General features: G+C 35.8%; 1 protein-coding gene across 2 annotated transcripts in view; it reads left to right on the forward strand.

Moving 5' to 3' along the window:
- The first annotated feature begins 2,796 nt into the window (after positions 1–2,796).
- Positions 2,797–20,344, forward strand: part of grm3.L (glutamate receptor, metabotropic 3 L homeolog) — a 115,254-nt gene continuing 97,706 nt past the window's right edge. For both annotated transcript variants that reach the window (XM_018252705.2, XM_041586557.1), the window contains exon 1: positions 2,797–3,475. The gene's annotated coding sequence lies outside the window, so the exon portion shown is untranslated. The remainder of the gene's footprint in view (positions 3,476–20,344) is intronic.

The raw sequence follows: 20,344 nt of genomic DNA on the forward strand, positions 1-20,344 counted from the left end.
TAAATGCTAAGTCAGCCTCCAAGATTTGGGTTAAACACTTATTCCCCACCCTAGATGTCCATGACTTTTTTATACATCTTGTGAAAATATGTAACATTATGAGGTAAGAGTGGGCTCTGACCAAATGTTGGACCACAAACAGGGTTAAAACGCAAATTGAACAAGATGCAAGTGCAATAGAAGTAAATGGTGCAGAAATGCTCCCTGCACAAATCACTTTTGTCTAGCCCTTCCAGATCTGTGATCTTTGCCAATTAAATACCTGATACAAGGTGCTGATTATAGCCCTGACAGATGTAATATATCTCCATGTTTGAATCTCAACAAAAAACTTTTTGAATAATAAAAGAAAATTTACTTTTAAATATTTTTACATTTTATTTGTAAAAGGTGTCATTGTTACTGAAAGCAAAATTGTCTGCCTGGTTACATTCTGTGCACTTCCCATTCCTGAAACAATGTAGTGGAAGCCTGTTGAATAAGGCTCTATGTTTGACCAGGTGCAATAACCCACAGCAACCAATAAAATGTTTGTTTGTAAATTGGTGACTAATAAATGCATCCTGCTGATTGGTTGCTACAGACAATTATAACATTTTATTTACATTTTCCCATCAAGCTTTTACAGATGAGCATTTCATCATGAGTTCCTCTATGGAGGTGAAATATATATGAATTCTACTGCAAGGGAACGCATGCGTTAACAAGAGCAACTGTACTCACTGCATGGAACAAAACTCCCAAGTGCAGGTGAAAATTAGCACCATGGTTGTGTATGGCCACCGTAAGAGTCATCAATCTTTCAATTCCCCAAAGAATTCACAAAGTCAGAACTTAGGTCTAATATTTAAATCCCAAACTGATGAGCTGCAGAACAACACATGAAATAATGTAAAAAACACATTTCAACCCATATTGGAATACCCTTGGGGATGTTTGGGGCATTAAACCATCCCCTATTCTGTACATTCTGAAATGGCAAGTTCAGCTTTTAAAGGTAATTGTGCTCCCCTGTTTATTTTTTATGAATCACATTAACTGGCTCATACTGTTTTTTCATATTGTTGTATACATATTTCTATTTTTTTCCTTTTAATATTTTATGAACATTTAAGCTGCACATGTGAGCATGAGAAATGTAGACTAAATTTAATTATAAATGTTTTCACCAGCACAACTACTCTAGACTTACTCTGTATTTAGCTCAATTGCTGGGAGGCCCATGGCTACCATGTGTCATTGTGCGCCCCCCTCAAAAACCTTGCTTGATTAAAGTCAAATAGGAGTTTTTACATTTTGCCATTATTATTGTTTTATTCCTTATAATGTACAATTAGGTTGTGGAGTCTCAGGCCTTCACAGTAATGCAACACAAAGGATAGTCTCTATTCTGTCTCACCACTGGCAGGTAAAGGGTATGAGTTTTAGGTGTGAAGGAGAGGACAAATTCACCAAAAATCTAGCAAGATAGTAATCAGTAATGAAATAAATTCACCATGTTAATTCTGACCTTTGCATCTTGGCAAAGGCAGAATTTATTTTTTCATCATGCTTTTGATATGGAGATAGTCGGGGGTTTCAATAGATTATGTAGAGATAAATGTATTCCCACCACCACACACAGACACATACACATGGACAAGGTTGTTTCAAATATTTCACCGGGTATTGGAGAAGACACTCCACCAGCCCTGCGTTTTGCAAGAGCTGCTCCATTTGCACAAGGTGAGGTAATGCAAAAACAACACTGAGGCTCATTTATAAACACTGGGCAAATTTGCATCTGGGCAGTAACCCACAGCAGCCAATCAGTGAACAATGACAGCTGCAAGTTGAACAATTAAATGAAACATCTGATTGGTTAACATGGGTGTCTGTCCTGTTGCTAATTTGGCCAGTGTTTATAAATGGCCCCCACTGCTTTATTTACATTTTATACATTTGCACCCTTACCCACCAACCACATCTTACAGCCCATGGGGTAGGGGACAACAAGATTATTACTACTAATGTATTTAAACTTAGATCTCCAGAATATCCCCACATAAGAACTTATCCTGTCTTTTAAGTGCTTCTGCCCTGTGATTTTTCATTAGAGCTTATATCAAAAGTATTAACGCTAGCCATTGGTTCTCACTAGAGTTCAATTGAATGGATCAGCTATGTATTCAATAATAAATGCTGACTGGTACAACATGAAAAAAAATATTTTTGCTTGCTTTGCATTGAACTGAAAAATATCAGTTATACCTAAGTCAAAGTTAAAATTCTCTTCTTTGATTTCATGCTGTTTTTATTTTTAGTACTGCACTTCAAAAAAACCAGCAAAGGCAGTGCAAAATGCTGAGGAATACTTTCACACTGAGATAAAAAAAAATCATGTCTGCACTTAGCGGCAGCTACTTAATTTCATTACATAATTGCATGCTGCAGCCATCACATAAATAATCATGTGATCCGTGCATAATGCTTTCTTATGCATTGGTTTTACTTAGCTTTCCGATGTATATATTTCTAGGTAAGATGCCTTTTTTCTGTGTAAATCTAAACTGAGAACTCAGAATGATCAGCTCGCAGAATAGCACAATGTTCTTTCCCTTTCTTTGCTTTATCCAGCTGGGACATGTGTGAAAAAGTAATATAGTCATGCGGTTGTTCTGAATAATTAAATAAGCAGTATCTGCTCTTGCTAAGACACTGCTTCATATATTTATACCGAGAGCTGTGTGAGTGATAGGTGATGTCACAGTGGGTGTTACCAATGGTTGGTGTGGAAGGTGATGTTAGGATCTTGCTTGTTACTGTGTAGAGCAGCAGCTTTGCTGCTGGGAAGAGCATTGTTGGTGTTTGGGAGCTGTTAGGAAAATTATCAGTCCTGTATTGCACCATTCAAACTAAGTTGCTGTGAGAGCAGAAAGTGTGTCCTCTCATTAAATCACAGCATGGGGGCAGGAGGCTACTCCAAGGACTAATTGTCCAGAAGCCTTGACAGAAGCAAAGATTCATCAAACTTAGAAAAGGGACTATCTGAATGGCAAAATTCATCAGGCTAACAATTCACTTTTCACTCCTGCAGTATACTTCTAATTAAAAGGAACTGGATCATCTTCAAAGGGAAAAAACAATCTTAATGAAATGGTCAGTTGCAAAGAACAGATGATGGGAACCGTTCTGGGAAAAAAATATTAAGGCAAAACAAATGTCTATATTCCTGTCACACTGAAGCTCTAGTTAACTGGTGTTTGAAATAAAAAAAGAGGAAGAAACGCATTCCAGGCATCCAAATGCTGAAAAGGACTTACTGGATCAGAAACAATGAAAGAGTGAGGAAAACCTGCTAAAAGGGGAATTCAAAGTGCTGTGTATTATGTTAGGCATTTGAACTTTAAAGCACATCTGATGGTAGTTTGCTCAGCTCCTGGATGGCAGGGATTATGCTTTCTGTGGCATGTTTGTACTCTGCTACATCTACAAGGTAAGATCTGTGTTTTTAGCCTAATTACTTTATGTATGATTCTATCCAAGGTATACAGATTTACTCTGGTGTCTTTCGTGCAGGCTCCCAGGGGTGGTATATCGTTATCTTCAAAAGGAAATCACATTAGATATCAAGACCACACTCATAAATGTAATGAACGCTGCAGGTTTTGTAGAGGCAAAATCATTAAAGATCAATACTAACTCATTGAGCAAGCTTGCCTGTCTTACTGGGAGAAGAATCAATGTATGCATGTTTTCCCGATATAATAAAGTTTGATACATTGGTAATGACATAATAACAGTATATTTTCCCCATTGAAGTTATTTGCTATGTGACCGGTAGGATAGGAATTTTTTTAAACTAATGATGACTGCAGATGCAGCAAGATTTCTTAGCTAATGATCTTATTGGTCAGGAATTGGCAGCAGCTTGAAATAATAAATAATATCCTGTGGCTCATAATATCAGTTCAAGTGATATATATGCTATAGGTATATTCATTGACTGCATATAATTAACTAACTGTTATTGGAAATGACTGTCTGAAAGTTACAATTTTAAACACAGATATATATATTACATTCATTACTTTTGCTCTGGTGTCCCTAAACCAACTGTAAAGGAATATTCAGTGACTATTGCTGCTCTTGGTTTCTTCTGACCCTTGCAGCCATCATGCTGAGCTATGTCTGAGAGGCAGCACAAAGCTGTCACAGGTATATTCACAAACGAAACCACAACTGAAAGAAACAAGGGCATTTACTGCCTAGCAGAAAGGCAACAGTGTCTCCAAATTCTCAGAAGGGAATTCATAAAGAGACCATGTATGAGAATAACTGAAATCTATGCACTGACAATCCCTCACATTGGAAGATGTGGATACAATTACAAATGTTCATTACCTTCAGCTTTCTGTATAGGCTAATTGCACTGATGTAAGAAGTGGTGAGTCTAATACAATGACGGGCTAATTTATTAAGTGATTTGGTTGCATTGTTATGCCAGGTACAGTAATTTAACACCATGATCATTGTCATCAACAAACATATGCTTTTTTAAGATAGCAAACAGATATTATTATATTATTTTAATGAGAATATAATATATTCAGTGTATTCAGAATAATTCTTTCTGCAATATCATGGTAAGTGAATTAAGCCTTATGCTTTCTTGAGACTGTTACTGACAGCCTCAACCACCCCCCTCTACCCCCCACCCCAAGATGTTAGAGTTTGCATAAAGTACATACAAATTATAAGCACAGCAATATCTACAAAAGAAAATGCTCATATTGGCTGTGATAAATTATTTGCTGAGCAGAATTCTAAGGAAATGACAGCTGAACGTTGTCCCGTGGGCATGCCATATTTTGTCTGGTTTTGTACATAGTAATAAACCAGCAGGGTAGCTAAATTATTGTATATTTGTTCATTTGGTTTCATATATACTATCGTTTGCAACAAATTATTAAATAGACTGACCAAGCCAATAACCATTAGTAGAGGTAATACCTTGAAAAGTAGAAGGCTTTTATGACAGCATGTTGCAAACAACATGTTTAAGTAATACTATACTCATCCGTGATGAATTGTTTTTGAATTGCTTATTATAGGGAGTAAAACAATAAACTCCCATGTCTGAGCAGTAGTCAGCTTGATAAAGAGCCAGAGATGGCTTGAAACGTTGCTACTGTTGGTCTGTATCATGTCTAAATAAAGGCCTTTTATTACATTAAGAAGGTGCTGTTCTTGTCTACATTGAGCAGTAGTTATTGTAAAATTATTACAAAGAAGAGCCAAAGCAGCATTGGTTCATCATAATTTGTCTATTGGGAGTATAAGAGATGAGTGATTTCTAATTTTACCAAAGCAAAAGGGCAACTCCTTCATTTGATACAAAATGCAATAATGTAAATACATTTTGCACTAAAGTACAGTACAATTTCCCCATTAGGTAGAATACTTTTCCATGGACATGTACCAAATCTAAAAACATTGTACAGGTAAGGGTCTTCTATCAAAGAAGACTTTCTAAATGTCCTGTGTCAATAACTTCAGGTGCTTCGCTGATTGTATGTATTGAATGTATTTCCTGTTTAACTTCTTTAAATTATTATGTTTATTATATGATGCTATAAAAGCTAATTTTGTGATTTGCTTAGCCCATTGGTTCATTTTAATGCTGCTGTAACTATAGGCAATTAAGCAGAAGAGAAGCCATCCCTGGCATTGGGCAAGTAAAGTATACAGCAATTACACCATTTGCATGGCATCAATGCTATCAACTCCATGTGCCATGGAGTTACAAGATATCTACATATTTCACACATTTTCCCACTTAACATTTTTTTGCAGACTAGTAAGTGCAATAATAAAAATACAATAGACAGGTTCATTTCATAAGAGTTCAGTTTGAATCACTGCTATGAGAAAAATAGTTAGTATTGCATTAAAAACGGTTCATTTTTTTTAATTCCAAAAAAATATTACAATAATTATTTTCTCCATCAATGTTAAAAATTAGGTTGCAAACTTGGTGCTGCTTGGTTTCAGGAAAATGTAAAAACATAATTCCCAAGGGAATGAATAACAAGATTTACGTAGCACTTTGGTCTCAGAGGACAGAATGCACTTTGCAACGATTACGGCAACCTTTTTGGCTGCATTAAGTATGCTGGAATAACAAGATATAAAATAGCTTGTCTGAGGTGACAAGTATTTGACCCTGAGATTTGAACCAGGGTATTTAGCCTTCACATCCACAATGAAAGCACTTAATGGCTGGGGTGACTGCAGGATGCAATTACAATGAACCAAGCAACAATATAGTCCTTTGTGAATTTATTTAGAACTCAGATGTACAAAAATATGAAGCAATTGTTCACAATTATATTTGTATGGAATAATAATAGAACATTGAACACCTGGGATGCACATGGTTGGATTTACATACACATGAACTATATTTACTACAGTAAAAATATGGCAAATAGTATCACAGAAATATGCTCGTCTGAGAAGATATAAAGTATTCATAGTGCAACAGCAGAACTTCACAGGTCTCTCTCAGTGGATTTAAGATACATACTGTACATTCTTACCTCTCTGTCTCATTGATGCCTATGTGCAGACACAACTGGGAAAACTGCATGCAAGGAAAAAGTAATGCAAGTCAGAGAAGCACAACATGTCTTGAAAAATCCATGCGTTTTTTTCATAAGGGAATCATAAAATCTATGCTCTGAATGATAAAATCTCTCTGTATCTATGCAGTTGTATACAGCAAGTATAGTGTGTGCACATTTTCCTTATATTCAGATTCCAGTATTCTAACATGAATACATTTATTGATGATTAGGAATCATTTTAATTCGTTTTTTTGGTTGGATACACGATGTGGTTTATTTTAATAGCATTGAGTTCTTTTGTTTTATGTGAATTTGAGTAAAAATGTTTTTCCAATACACCTCAAGGTTTTGGTCTAAAATTATTCCTAGGAGTTGTAAACCATGATAATTTTATGGCAAGGTTGTGACCAAATTTTTCAGCATTCTGCTAATATATTTATTTGACAAGATTTTTCCTAATTGGGAAGTCAAAAGGGTCACCTGCTTAGTAGGAGAATCAATGATGGAAGTGGCTTTAAGAAAGAACACATTCTAAGACATTGCAATAAAGCTAATGTAATATAAAGCAACTTCCTAGTACCAATTAAGTGCTAAACAAGGACTTCAAAGTGTTAGGGTGCTTGTCGGCTTTAAGGATATTTATGAAAGGCTAAACACACACAAGCTGGTTAGTGGCAACTTATAGGCAGTTAGACACATCTTCGGCATGTCACCTCTGGAATGTTTTTAATGGATCTATAGAGTCATATTGGGCAATTCAAGTCATCTAGTGTGATCCTAGCTAGAGAATGGGAATTAAGAAGTAAAGAGACTGTGATAATAGAAATAATAACGTGTCAGCACTTTATAAATCACAGGTAATAGACAAATAACTGCAGTCCTTATCTATCCTTCTTACCATGAAACTGTATATGATGCACAGCTTAGCTAGTAAAAATTTTCTCTGAGCATAACAGATTTGCAGTAGATATAATATGAGAGATGTCTTCATTTCTTTCTATTATCTAATCTAGCAAGATACCCAACCAAATGCTGTTACCTGGTTAGGTTACATCTATCTGTCTGTGAAGGCTGTAGTTACCAGGATAGAAACCCATAGATCGACCCTGGGACAGGGGAGGGGCATGACTGAATGGACTGTTTTGGTGGGGGTGCAAGTATGGCATTATTGGGTTTGTAGTAGAAGGCAGGCAGGATTGAAGGGGATGGGCTTAGGCTATAATTAAAGATGAGAGAGGCGGGAATTCAGTCTGACCTGGGAGGAATACACGGGTAACAATGTTTCCCGGCAACCCGAATAGGAGGGTTAGTTGAATGTCGTAGTTTTGGCGTAGTGAGGCTGCCTTACTGGATAGCCAAAAGGGCTAAGGTGAGATTGGCCTGGGGCTAGGCTTAGGGGAAAGGAAGCACAGCAGGCATGGAAATAAGTGATGAAGGCTTAGCTTTAGGCTGGAGAACGAGTTGGTTAACAGGAATACTGTCAGTTATTGCAAACTATTGTTAAATGTTATATGCAGCCTTGTATATAACAAGCTTGTATTTTACATATGTAAACATGTTACTCATTTTGGTATATGCAGCCTTCAGCGGCTATTATGTTTTTTACACATGTAAGAATTGTTACTTATGTGTTATAAGAAGAATGATGGTTTGGTTTTGGTGGATACTTTACATAAATTTGAATTAAGTTATGGAATAAAATAAGCTGCAGCCCTTTCACCCAAAAAGTATTGTTTTGAGTATTTATGGGGAGTTGGTGGGTGTTGGGGGGCCGACATTGAGTCATACGTAAATCAAGGTTATCTATCAGCATGCAAAACCTTACTGCTTTTTTTATCAACTTGTCACAATATTTATGTAACTTTTGTAAAGCACTTTTTGCCGTAACTGCAACACAAAGAATCCATATAATTATATTCCCTAACTTTCTCCTAGATTCTTTCCTTGCTCTCCAAATTAAATTGCGTACGTTGGTGATACATGTTGCAGCTTTGCTACCAGAATGGTATCTATTAAAAGCCTTGTAGCTGTTATATAAGCAATTAAGATGTGACTGTATCTGTAGAAATACCCCAATACCCAAATAGTGGTAGATGTGGGGTTTTTTTAGTATTCAAGAGATAGTATAATCCCATTTCCCGAGAGCCATCATTTGAAGGTACTGAAAAGTTCTGGGATGGCTCCCCTGACTGCCTGAAAATAAAAAAACACAGCTCCTTCAATAATTCGGAACACGTACACATTAGTATAAAATGAGTTACTTGATACTGTAGTTCCAATGCAATGAGCATTATTTTATGGTGCCATACAGTAGGTTGTTTTTTTGTCTAGGATAGTTTTGGCTACTCAGGTATTTGCAAAATGGTTGCCTTTCTCTGTCATTTGTTCTTAAGTGCATTTTCTGAATACATTGAATCCAGACTCATGGCATTAAAAAGCAACTACCACTGGAAGGTGAAGGAGGGTAGATATAACTTGAATGTGTGCATGTATCCCTGTGCGAAGTTTACTGCAGGATAGTGTCACATGCAATGTTAAAGGATAACCTTGATCCTTGAGAACAAACTTGATAGTGAGGGTTGCATCACCGGATCAACAATTTGCAGGGGAAACCAAACTTGAGTAAAAACAATTGAATCTTTATTAATCCATATTAAAATACAACAATGGTAGCGGGCAGGGGAACTAGCTTAACGTGTTTTGTGACTGACCATCACGTCATCAGAAGGAGAACTAAACCTGAAAATAAGGCTAGAAATACTATATTTTAGATACTGACCTTACTGCACAAAACTGAATGTTCAGCAGCCATATAACAGTAATGATCCAGTCCTTCAAAGTTGTCATAGGAGGTCACATCTTGGATTGTGTTAGTATCAGTGACACCATGCATGTACAGTGTGTTCTGAGATGCTTTTGAGAAGCTAAGCTTGGGGGTCGTCATAAACCATTAAGCAGAAAATTGCATTCTGATGCTAATTGTGTTGGTCTCAGAGCTGCCATGTAATGTGAGTCTAAAGGAATTACTAATCATGATTTGTCTGGGTACATTTATATTCTTTATAAACAATATATTGCGAGTTTTCAGGTAACTGACAGCAGCACAGAGCATGTGCTGTGAATCAGTTGAAAGAAGATGGAGAGCTACAGGGCCATCCTAGGAGGCAAAGATCTTTACTGCTAAAGGGCGGTGGTTATCTTGGGCCAGTATACAACCCCAAACCCTACTTTGTCAAGTTTTAGTTCTCCTAACAAACATGTGTACCACCTGTACAAGAAATTTAATAGCCAAGATGGCTGGAACGCTTTGCCATGTTTGATTCTCCTGCTAGCACATCAGATGCATTATGTATTGTTTGTAGTATGTCTAAAATAATTTGATCCAGCTGCTTGGTGTGTTGAATGTTAACACCTGAAATGTAAATTCCCTACACTTGTCACATCTGTAGCTGAAATAAAGTTGGATAAGAACCTTTCCACTGAATAGTGAATGCAGATCGTGCTTTGAATACATTGGAGTTATGGCTAGGGAACAACAGTACCACAAGAATATTATATCCCCTAAACAGTTGCTTAAACTGTTATAACAGATCCATTTTTTACTGGGATACTAATTTCAAAATTACTTGTCATCTAAAAAGCAGCTAATATTTCTTTAGATTCATTAGTGGCACATCATTAGGTTCATTAGTGAAATATAATCTTATTATCCTGTAAAACTTTCTACAAAACTTTACTTTTTTTTTTAAAGCAAAAGTGATTATTTCCATGCAAATTCACAAAGTTTTTGATTTTACTGTGTGAATGCACACTATATGCAAATTCGCCAACTCTAGCGTAACTTCTGAGCGTATTTTCGCAACTTTGCCAGCGTTTTTTCCAGGTAAAATATGTAGCAGCTATAACAGAAGTGAAAACCTTTAGAAATGTATTTACATTTTAGTAATGTACATGTAGGGATGTGTAAAATAGCTATCCCCAGTATTATTTAGCAGGCAGTTTTCCTAGTTTTATAGACACCTAACTGGGTCCTAAAATACAGTTGGGAGGGGTAACTGTTTCCTATTCCTGCTTTAAGCTATGCCCCTTGTTGTTTCTCACAGTGACCAGTAGATGGCATTGTGCTAGAGTATAAAAGGCTCTGAAGCCATGCTTTCAGTGTCCATCTTGTGCTGGCTCTAGCCTGAGCAGGAGGCAGAGCTCGAATGGAACCTAGACAGGTCAGGTCTAGTAAGAATAGGCTACTCACCTTTATAGGTCACTCTAGGAGTGACAGACAGTCAGTATTATTTAGTTGAGCAGCTTGAGGCTCCTACGAGGATTGTAGCGGGATTAAGATCCCAGGGTACTAATTGCCCAGAAGTAGGGACTAAGTGTACAGACCTAGGGTAGGTAGTATTCCCCTCAGGTTCCACTCAGGGAAAAGGCTGAAAGCTGGGTGTACCTCCTCAAAGCTGCATGTATTGTTCCTATCTCTGAGGCGAATCATCCTGACCAAAGGTGTTGTGAGTACTGCCTATTCAATGTACTGTATGATCCTGCAAATGTTCTGATTTATGTACACTCCACTGAGGGTTGTATATTGTGCTCAATAAATCTGTTCTATGGTTAAGTTATATGAACCACTGGCACCCAATTATTTGCACCCTGAATACAGTTACAGTTGCACTACACCCTGCTTCCACATCAATGCGAAGGCTCACTCCCTAAGGTTTTAAGGTCTCATCCAGAGCATATGTACTATAAGCTTCTGGAGTGAAGCTTATAGTAGAGTAAGGTGCACTCAATTTACTATAGCGCTACATACATAAAGCCTAAGCCAACTTCCAACAAAATCCAACTATCTTATTGCCAGTTCTTGACACCATAGCTTTTGTCAAAATTTGACCATATTGATTCCATATGTGTTTTTAAGGTTAATTTTATTAATCGGTACACATTGTAGATTCTTGGTTGGTCCCGCTTCTTAGTTTTATAATAAGAAAACTGCATTTATAAGAACTATTAAGTATAAGGGTAAAGCAAAATAACAAATTTGGGACTGCAAACTACTAAAATCAGAGACTATTGGCAATGTAAAACAAAATAACAACCTACATATACAGTGTGAATATGTATGTAGAGGTTTACAAACATTGCTGTCCAACTTCAAAGGTCACTGTGGTAGCAGACATGAATGACCTCTAATGAGTGCCTTATAGATCCCATTTAAATTTATAATTTTAAGAAACTCTGTAGTCAAAGGATAGTTGTTCATTTTTAGAAGTAACCATTAGATGGCCTCAATACAAGAGAATTTTGGAGAATGAATGAACCTTGTGTAGTTGGAAGCCAGATTGTTATTAGGTAATTGCAAATATACTGTTCATATTGCACCTATACTGTGGGATATTAGAGTTCGATTACAAATAAGTGTAGTGTACAAAGTGCAGTTTGTACAGCATACGTACAGAAACAAGTTGGTGATGCACCAGAAACAATTATGGCCAATTATGCATTAAAATATGATGAAATTGCTCTAATTTTCAGTGTAAGAATGTAGTAATTTCTGGCACTTGTACTATTAAAACATTCACATTCTGTAAAGGTGAAATAACACAAAATGTTCAAAGAACTGCTCAAACCAACAGACAAGCATCAATACTGGCATTTGAGCTGAAAGATGTGAACAGTAAGCCATGTGCTGTTAAAGCCTCCCACTAGATCAAACAAGTAGTGATGTTACAAATAAAAGTCTCAGAGCTGTTTTATCTATTTTTGCACTCAGAACCAATGGTACTCTACACTTTGAAGCTTCAGTATGTTGTAACTACACTGAAATATTATGTGAAAAAGTCTTTTACATCACAAGTTAACATCCATAGTCCTGTTCCACATATGAACTGCAGTCCAATTGCAGGGACACTTGCAGGGACACACAGATTTGCTACCACATAATGATAATTTGTCACTATCAAAGTTCTTGTGGCTAATGAGATAAATACACACTGGTCTACCATGTTAACAATTAAAAATGTGGTGTTCAATGTGAGGCAAGATACAGAACCTGAGAATATCAGCAAACCCAGAATAAAAAAAGATACATTATTTTAAATGAAACATGAGCAGACTTTTCAATAGTCTTGTAAAATACAATTCTAACTCCAGTTAAATAGCAATTACAGAAATGTCCACTTTTCTAAACAAATATTGAAATCTGAATTCAACTTTTTAGACCCCATCTTTATTTTGTTACATACAGTAGCTTGGTTTTTAACAATATCTTAAATCCATAGACACATTCTCTGTGTTTATCTACCTGGGAACACCTGTGCTTCTCTGTTTAGAAAAATTGGAGCAATTAACAATTTATGATTACCTGACCCATCTTGTTTCATAGTATAGGAGACTGTCCCAATTTTGATTTATCTAAATTCTCATTCAGATAGTTGCAGAATATGGTGAAGCTTTACAACTTAAATTTTATATAAATTATAGTCTTTACATATAGAATAGTATTGTAAACTGCTTTAAGTTTCAGGATATATGACTGAATCTGAGTTCAGCCCATGTTAGTAAGGGTTCCAGCTTGATCCCCACCTGAAGATAAAACAAATTGTCAATGTATATGTCTTTATCTACCAGGAAAGATCCCTCTTAAACCATTGAGGAACTATGATGCAGTTTACCAAGAGCATGAAAGGAAATTAAATTCCTACCCAATTGAATTCTTTTCACGGTCCATGGCAGACCTGAACAGACTCATAAAATGCAAAATAGCATTTCTGATTGTTAACAGGTGGTTATAACCACCCCTGAGTCAAAACAACCCCTGTTCTCTTACCAAAGCAGAAAACAGTTAAACTAAATATTATAAAGAGACAGAGAGATAGTAGATGTTTTAATAATTCAAAAAGCATTAAATAAATAAATAAATGAAAACTCAATTGCATTTTTTTTCATATGTAACGATTACCTTCTACATTTTAAAAACGAATAGCTAATTGAAATCTATGGAAATTGTAAAAATAAGATTAAATGAAGATTTGGCTAGGTTATAGTACACAGAAAATATATCCCACATAATGATTGTGGGGATTAATCACAGGTTCTTATATTTCACTGCATTTTTCTTCCCCATTGCCCTATTTGCTGGTATGCCCTGACAATGGGTGGTGAAGACCACAGCAAATTGGTTCATAGAAATATGGGGAACAAATGAAATAGAAAAAAATAGTGATTGAAAAGCACATTAAAAAATAGTCATTGCAAAGTATTTAATCCCAAGAACAGTTTATTCAAAAAATGAAATATAAAAAACATGTATTTTCTTAATGAAACTCATGCAGTCCAATTCTTTAAACAAATAAAGAAGCTTATGTAGCCTTAAAAGTTTATTCAGTTAAGTATTGTTTCTGTTTTATTATATTCAAAAATTATCTTGAATTAATTGTGCTGTTTAGCTGAACTTTGCTTTCCCTGGTATCCTAGGAGAAAAGTCCCAACAGGCTGGGAATTTCAACTCGCTTGCCTAATTTACTCGTAACTTTTTTTAACATAGTAGACATAGTAGATGTATATACATTAAACAAGTCAATGTATGTCTCCAGATATAACAAAATAGCACAGAAAAAAGCAATAAATAGGTATTCATTGCATGGATTAAAGTATTCCATAATCAATACTGTTAATGGTCTAATTTCTAGACTAATAGATAGAGTGTGAAGGACAAATATATTTTGGTCTTTGTGGTAAAAAGAGGGTCTAGATATACTGCAGACCAAAATGGATATTGAAAACATTCAAATGCTAATTTTGACTGCTTTACTAATTTTGTGCTTTAAGATAATGGCACACTAGGTGTTTTGATCTCTGTGATTTTCTTAGGCAAAATATCTACATACAAAACACCCAGAATTCCATTATACTTAATGGCTACTCAGAGATCGGAAAGTACACCAGAGGGATTCTTCCCTGAAAACATAAGCATCTTTGTTCCTAGGTGATAATAGTTCCAACATGCTAAAAGGCCTCCTGTTCTAGAAAAACAGACCGGGAAGAATTCTGCTGCTGACATTCTATTGGGAAATGCAAAATCCCATACTTTCACTTGGTTAAGAGACCAGTTTAAAGTGGGGTATCATAAAACCTATGCTCAGTTCAGCATTAAAGCAAAACCCAATGGGCCAGTCTACCCACTTTTGAATAATCTCAGAACAAACTCACCGCATAGCCCAGGATGGATGTGAAAGATCACAGCTTTAGTTACACAATAACAAATAACATTTAAATAATGCAATAAAACTGTATGTCAATTTTAGATAATTAAAAATAGCAGTTTGTATTGTGAGGGCCTTTCCATGAAATTTAGCAGTAAAAATTATTTTGTAATATTAGATTGGTACAGTTTAAAGCCAAAGTCATAGTGACCAAAGATTGATGGTGAATTATATGAGATCAATTCATCATCATCATCATTCTTTTTGTCCTTGAAACAATTTATTCATACACTATATATGTTTGATGGCTCTGTAGTGTTCATTTTTTTCATAGTTGAGATCTAATACGCAGAGTTGTGCATGTGGCAGATTTAAATCGGAATTAGAATACTGCATGCCTGTACCAACTTAGATTCACCCACTCAACCCTAAATGCCTTATTCAGTAACTTTGCTTTATACAGAACTATCTCCTTTATCACAAATCACTTTAGCTTTATGGATGGCTAAACATTCCCCTCTGTTCACATTGGAAGGTAAATGACAACTGAAACCACTCCTATTTTCAAACCTGCCTTATACTGTATATGTTTACATTTTTAATCTATAATTTTATTAAACTCACTGGATTTTAAAGGCTCAAACTCTAATGACAACCTAGCGCTGAGCCAAAAAAACACATGATTTTCACACATCTAAAGGCTCATTTACAAAATCACTGTCACAGTGGTGTGTACGTTAAGCCTGTAATGGAATATAAGAAGCTTCATGTTGGCATTGCATGGAAAACAACTTGCACACCCCTAACATATGAATCATTCCATTTGTGTTGGATGCACTAACCAATGCACAAACTCAATTTTAAACTCAAGTAGATGGGGGCAAAGTTGACAATGTTATGGCACAAAGAATGCAATTTTGTGCTATCCTATAATTAATGAATATTATTTGAACAGTAGGCACATTTCTTCTGCCCTTAAAAAACTATTATCCACAAAGCTGTTATAACCACCAATGTTTTTTTAGAAAATGCCTCATCTGCCAAAATGCATTTATCCTGAAAAGAAAAAAAAATCATAACCGATGGGAATAAAATGAAAACTCCTGCAAAATATCCCAATAATGCAGATAACATTTGTTTTTTGTAGTTTCCACTAGTGAACAATTAGGAGGATAGATAGAATTAAGTGTAGTTACACCAGCATGTAAGGTTTTATATGATTATATAATTGTAAATTGTATGCTAAAATACACAGCCTTTGTCTTTTCAACCTACTGCATCGGCAGAATTGTGTTTCCCAAAATTAGATTGATGCTTTATTGTAATCTAATGAACACTACTTTATTATTTTCTCATTTCCTCTTGCTTAACAATTTCAAAAGGCAATCATATATGATAACATCAGTTTTACTTATCCAAATGCCTACTCTATATTCTGAGAATATTAATTATGATCTTTCTGCAAAGAAAAAAAGTTCTCCACTCCCTTAAACTCCCCCTTCTTGCTTTCCTTCTATCTGTATATTTTCACTCACACAAACGCCATTTAATTAGCACTTAGGAACTCATGTGAATGATCACAGGTTTTGTACAGGATCTAAGATAAGTGCCATTGTTAAGAAAAAGGTGAGAGCAAACCAGTGATAAGAAAATCCATTTTGGGGGGTTCGGGTTTTACATTAAGTAAACATAGAAACAAAAACAAAACATTTTGAAGCCTCTCAAATTTGCCTCAGAGGGGCATTACCATTTATTTCTCATCTCTAACAAGGGGTGCAAAATTTGCCACAGTTTCCAGATGCATCTATTTCTTCAATTGGGTTTTAAGCCTGATTTGTGTCCTGTACACCGTGGTATCCTCCATTGTAATTCCAGGGTACAGTTGTGGTACAATGTTTGTCCATGAGTATAAACAAATCAGTTTATACTATACGTCTCTTCTGCATAACCCCTTTCCCAATATGTATGTCTATGACTTTACTTCAGTATATGCATATATGTTTTCCTTTTTAAGGTTACTTGCGCAATGTATATAAGTCTCTCTGCTTCTCTCTAATCACAGCTTAAAAATACCTTATGTCATTGCAGAGTTTGGTTTGTGGGGTAATATGGTAGTATTCAAGTTCTTTTTTAGTTCCACTATATTCTGGCCTCTGCATAATTGTCCCTCATTCCTTCCCTTCCTTTCATTTCCTTCCATTCCTTTCCTTCCTCTCCCCATCATGAGCAGTAACCCATAGCAACCAACCAGTGACTGGCCATGGGTTACTGCCCACTGCCCAGGTGTAAATTTGGCCAGTGTTTCTAAATAAGTTGCAAATTTATCTTCTTGTACCAGTAGTGTTTGTATTTTTTTAGACATATAATTGCAGCCATCTAATAATCTGAACGCGTCCTGTGATTATACCTTGTCAGTTTTGTTATGTATTATATCTTTCACTGTTTGCTTTGTTTTATAAAGTATTACCCTATACATTGTTGGCTAGCCTTTGCCTTTACACAGTGTGTTAGGAGGAAGTTATGTTCAAGAAAACACAAACTGCATTTTCAATGTCTGCAGGTTAAACAGATCACAAGCTTTACCCCACTGGAATACAAATTATATTGATTTTTTGTGTTCCTGGAATTGTACTGTGTAGAAAGTTTTTCCAAACTCGTGTGGGGAAAGAAAATTACAAAATAATCTGATAGAAATTGCAGAAAAGTTGTACCTTAGTAAAATTGGCAATTTATTTTGAACATTTGTGCTTTAAGACAACAGATACATTTGTCTATATATAAAATATACAGGTACATACTGGATACTGAATCCAAAGTCTTATCATTACATGTCATTAGCAGAGTAGGTTATATGTTTACTTGGTTTTCTCCTCTTGCATAATTAAATATATTTTTTAGTAATACTACCATTGCTTATAGTCAATTTGGCTATGTTTCCTCTATAACTCTTCTTTAATTACACACTTTTGACAGTCTGTTTACTCAGCAGATTATGAAGAAAATGTTGGGTTGAACATATTTTCCACTTTTCTTTTCCTAATCCCAAGAACATATAGAGAAAACATTTGCTGAATTGCACGCTTGAGTCTTTCCAAGCATTTAGGCATTTTCAGCCATGTGCGAATTTCCAATATTCAGAAAGACCTAACTGAACTCCCAAAGTGCAATAATGCAAGTGCATCAAGAAAAAAAAAACATGAATATACAACATATTGATTAATTAACATACTTTTTAGTGAATCATTATATTTTCCATATGTTCCCCCATCTAATAACTAATAACTAGTAATAAAAAACTAATAACTAATTATTACATTCTGCAATCCATAAATTAACAATAAACAGGATTGATCACATTTCGGAGATGGGGAGAGTTGTGGGGAGGGATTTGTTGTCAGGTGACCTTTGTGTTTACATGAAGTATAAGCCACCAATACAGTGGTATATGGCCTTTTAGAAACAAAGGATTTTGGAGAAATGCGAACAAGTTGACATAAGGGCAGATGTATCATAGGTTGAGATGCATTTTTTATTCATTATTAATGAAAAAGTCACTTTTCTCTTTTTTTTTTCTTATTGGCTACAAAAGAAAAACTGAAATCTTCTGATATCCCATAAAACCAAGGAGCACAACTTAAGCAATAATGTTTATTTCACCCCATACTCAAGAATTCTGTTGATAGTATTTGTAATCACTTGTACTTAAGTTTATTTATATAGCACTACTTACAGTATGTAAGCAGAACTGTACAGCACCGTACTTGTTAAACATTCATAACTTTTTTTTTATTTTTTTTAATTGATTTATAATACATGTATGGCATCGATTATCTGGAAACCTATTATCTAGAAAGATTCAAATTACAGGAAGGCCACCTCCCATATAAGCAGATCCACTAACTGACAAAAATTGCCCTTTAGTAAACCTGCCCCCATAGAGTGCATTTTAATCAATTCTAATATTTTTTTTAAAATTATTTCTATTTTTCTCTATCATAATAAAACAGTACTTTGTACTTGATCCCAACTAAGATACAGTATAATGAATACTTCTTGGAGGCAAAAAATGGGTTTAATGAATGTTTCAGTGATTTTGTAGTATATTTAAAGTATGGAGATCCAAATTACACAAAGACAGGGCCGGAACTAGGGGTAGGCAGAAGCAGGGTTCGGACTGGGCAGATGGGACACCTGGAAAAAACCTGGTGGGCCCCAAGCTCTGGTGGGCCCTGCCGGCTCAGATCCACAACTTGCTTTTCTTCCTGCCTGTCAGTCGATGCAAAAAAAGCTGTGCGCAAGCATAGACAGACAGGGATTGCCGGACGGGGGTTTCTAATATAGTTAGTCAGCCAAAAATGTAATGTATAAAGGCTGGAGTGAACAGATGTCTAATAAAACAGCCAGAATCCAACTCCTGCTTTTCAGCTCTATAACTCTGAGATAGTCATCTACTTGAAGGGCGGCCACATGGTACATTTCTGTTCAGTGAGTTTGCAATTGATTCTCAGCATTCAGCTCAGATTCAAAAGCAACAGATATGTGGCCCCCACTCAAGTCTCTAATTGGTTACTGCCTGGTAACCATGGTAACCAGTCAGTGTAAACCAAGAGAGCTGAAAAGCAGGAAGTAGTGTTCTGACTGACTTGTTATACATCAAATCACTCCAGCCTTTATACATTACATTTTTTGCAGTGTTCTTTTTCCGCCATGCAAAGCGTTTTTTGTTATGACCAGATAACTACATTTTTGTCTCATCAGTCCAAAGCACTTTGTTCCAAAATGACTGTGGCTTGTCTAAATGACCTTTTGCATACAAGTGACCCTGTTTGTGCAGAAAGTGCTTCTTTCTCATCACCCTGCCATACAGATGTTCCTTATGCAAATTGCGCTGAATTGTAGAACGATGTACAGATACACCATCTGCAGCAAGATGTTCTTGCAGGTCTTTGGAGGGGATCTTTTGGTTGTCTGTAACCATTCTCACAATCCTCTGCATATGCCACTCCTGAATTTTCTTGGCCTGCCAGACCTGAGTTTTACAACAACTGTGCCTGTGTCCTTCCATTTCCTGATTTCACTCCTTACAGTTGAAACTGGCAGTTTAAACCTCTGAGATAGCTTTTTGTAGCCTTCCCCTAAACCATGATACTGAAAAATATTTGTTTTCAGATCTTTTGAGAGTTGCTTTGAGGATCCCATGCTGTCACTCTTCAGAGGAGAGTAAAACAGAAGCACAACTTGAACTGACAACCTTAAATACATTTTATCATGATTGGACACACCTGCCTATGAAATTCAAGGCTTAATGAGTTAATCCAACGAGTTTGGTGTTGCCAGTAATCAGTATTGAGCAGTTACATGCATTCAAATTCACGAAATGACAAGGGTACCCACATTTTTGCACAGCCAGTTTTTCACATTTGATTTAATTTCCTACAACTGAATACTGCTTCACTAAAAATCTTTGTTCAGAAAACACCCCAGTACTCAGATGTTCCTGGGAAATGAAAGTGTTATCTTTTTTGTTGAAAGAGGAAT

Source organism: Xenopus laevis, chromosome 3L (assembly GCF_017654675.1).
Source record: "Xenopus laevis strain J_2021 chromosome 3L, Xenopus_laevis_v10.1, whole genome shotgun sequence".
Lineage (NCBI taxonomy): Eukaryota > Metazoa > Chordata > Amphibia > Anura > Pipidae > Xenopus > Xenopus laevis.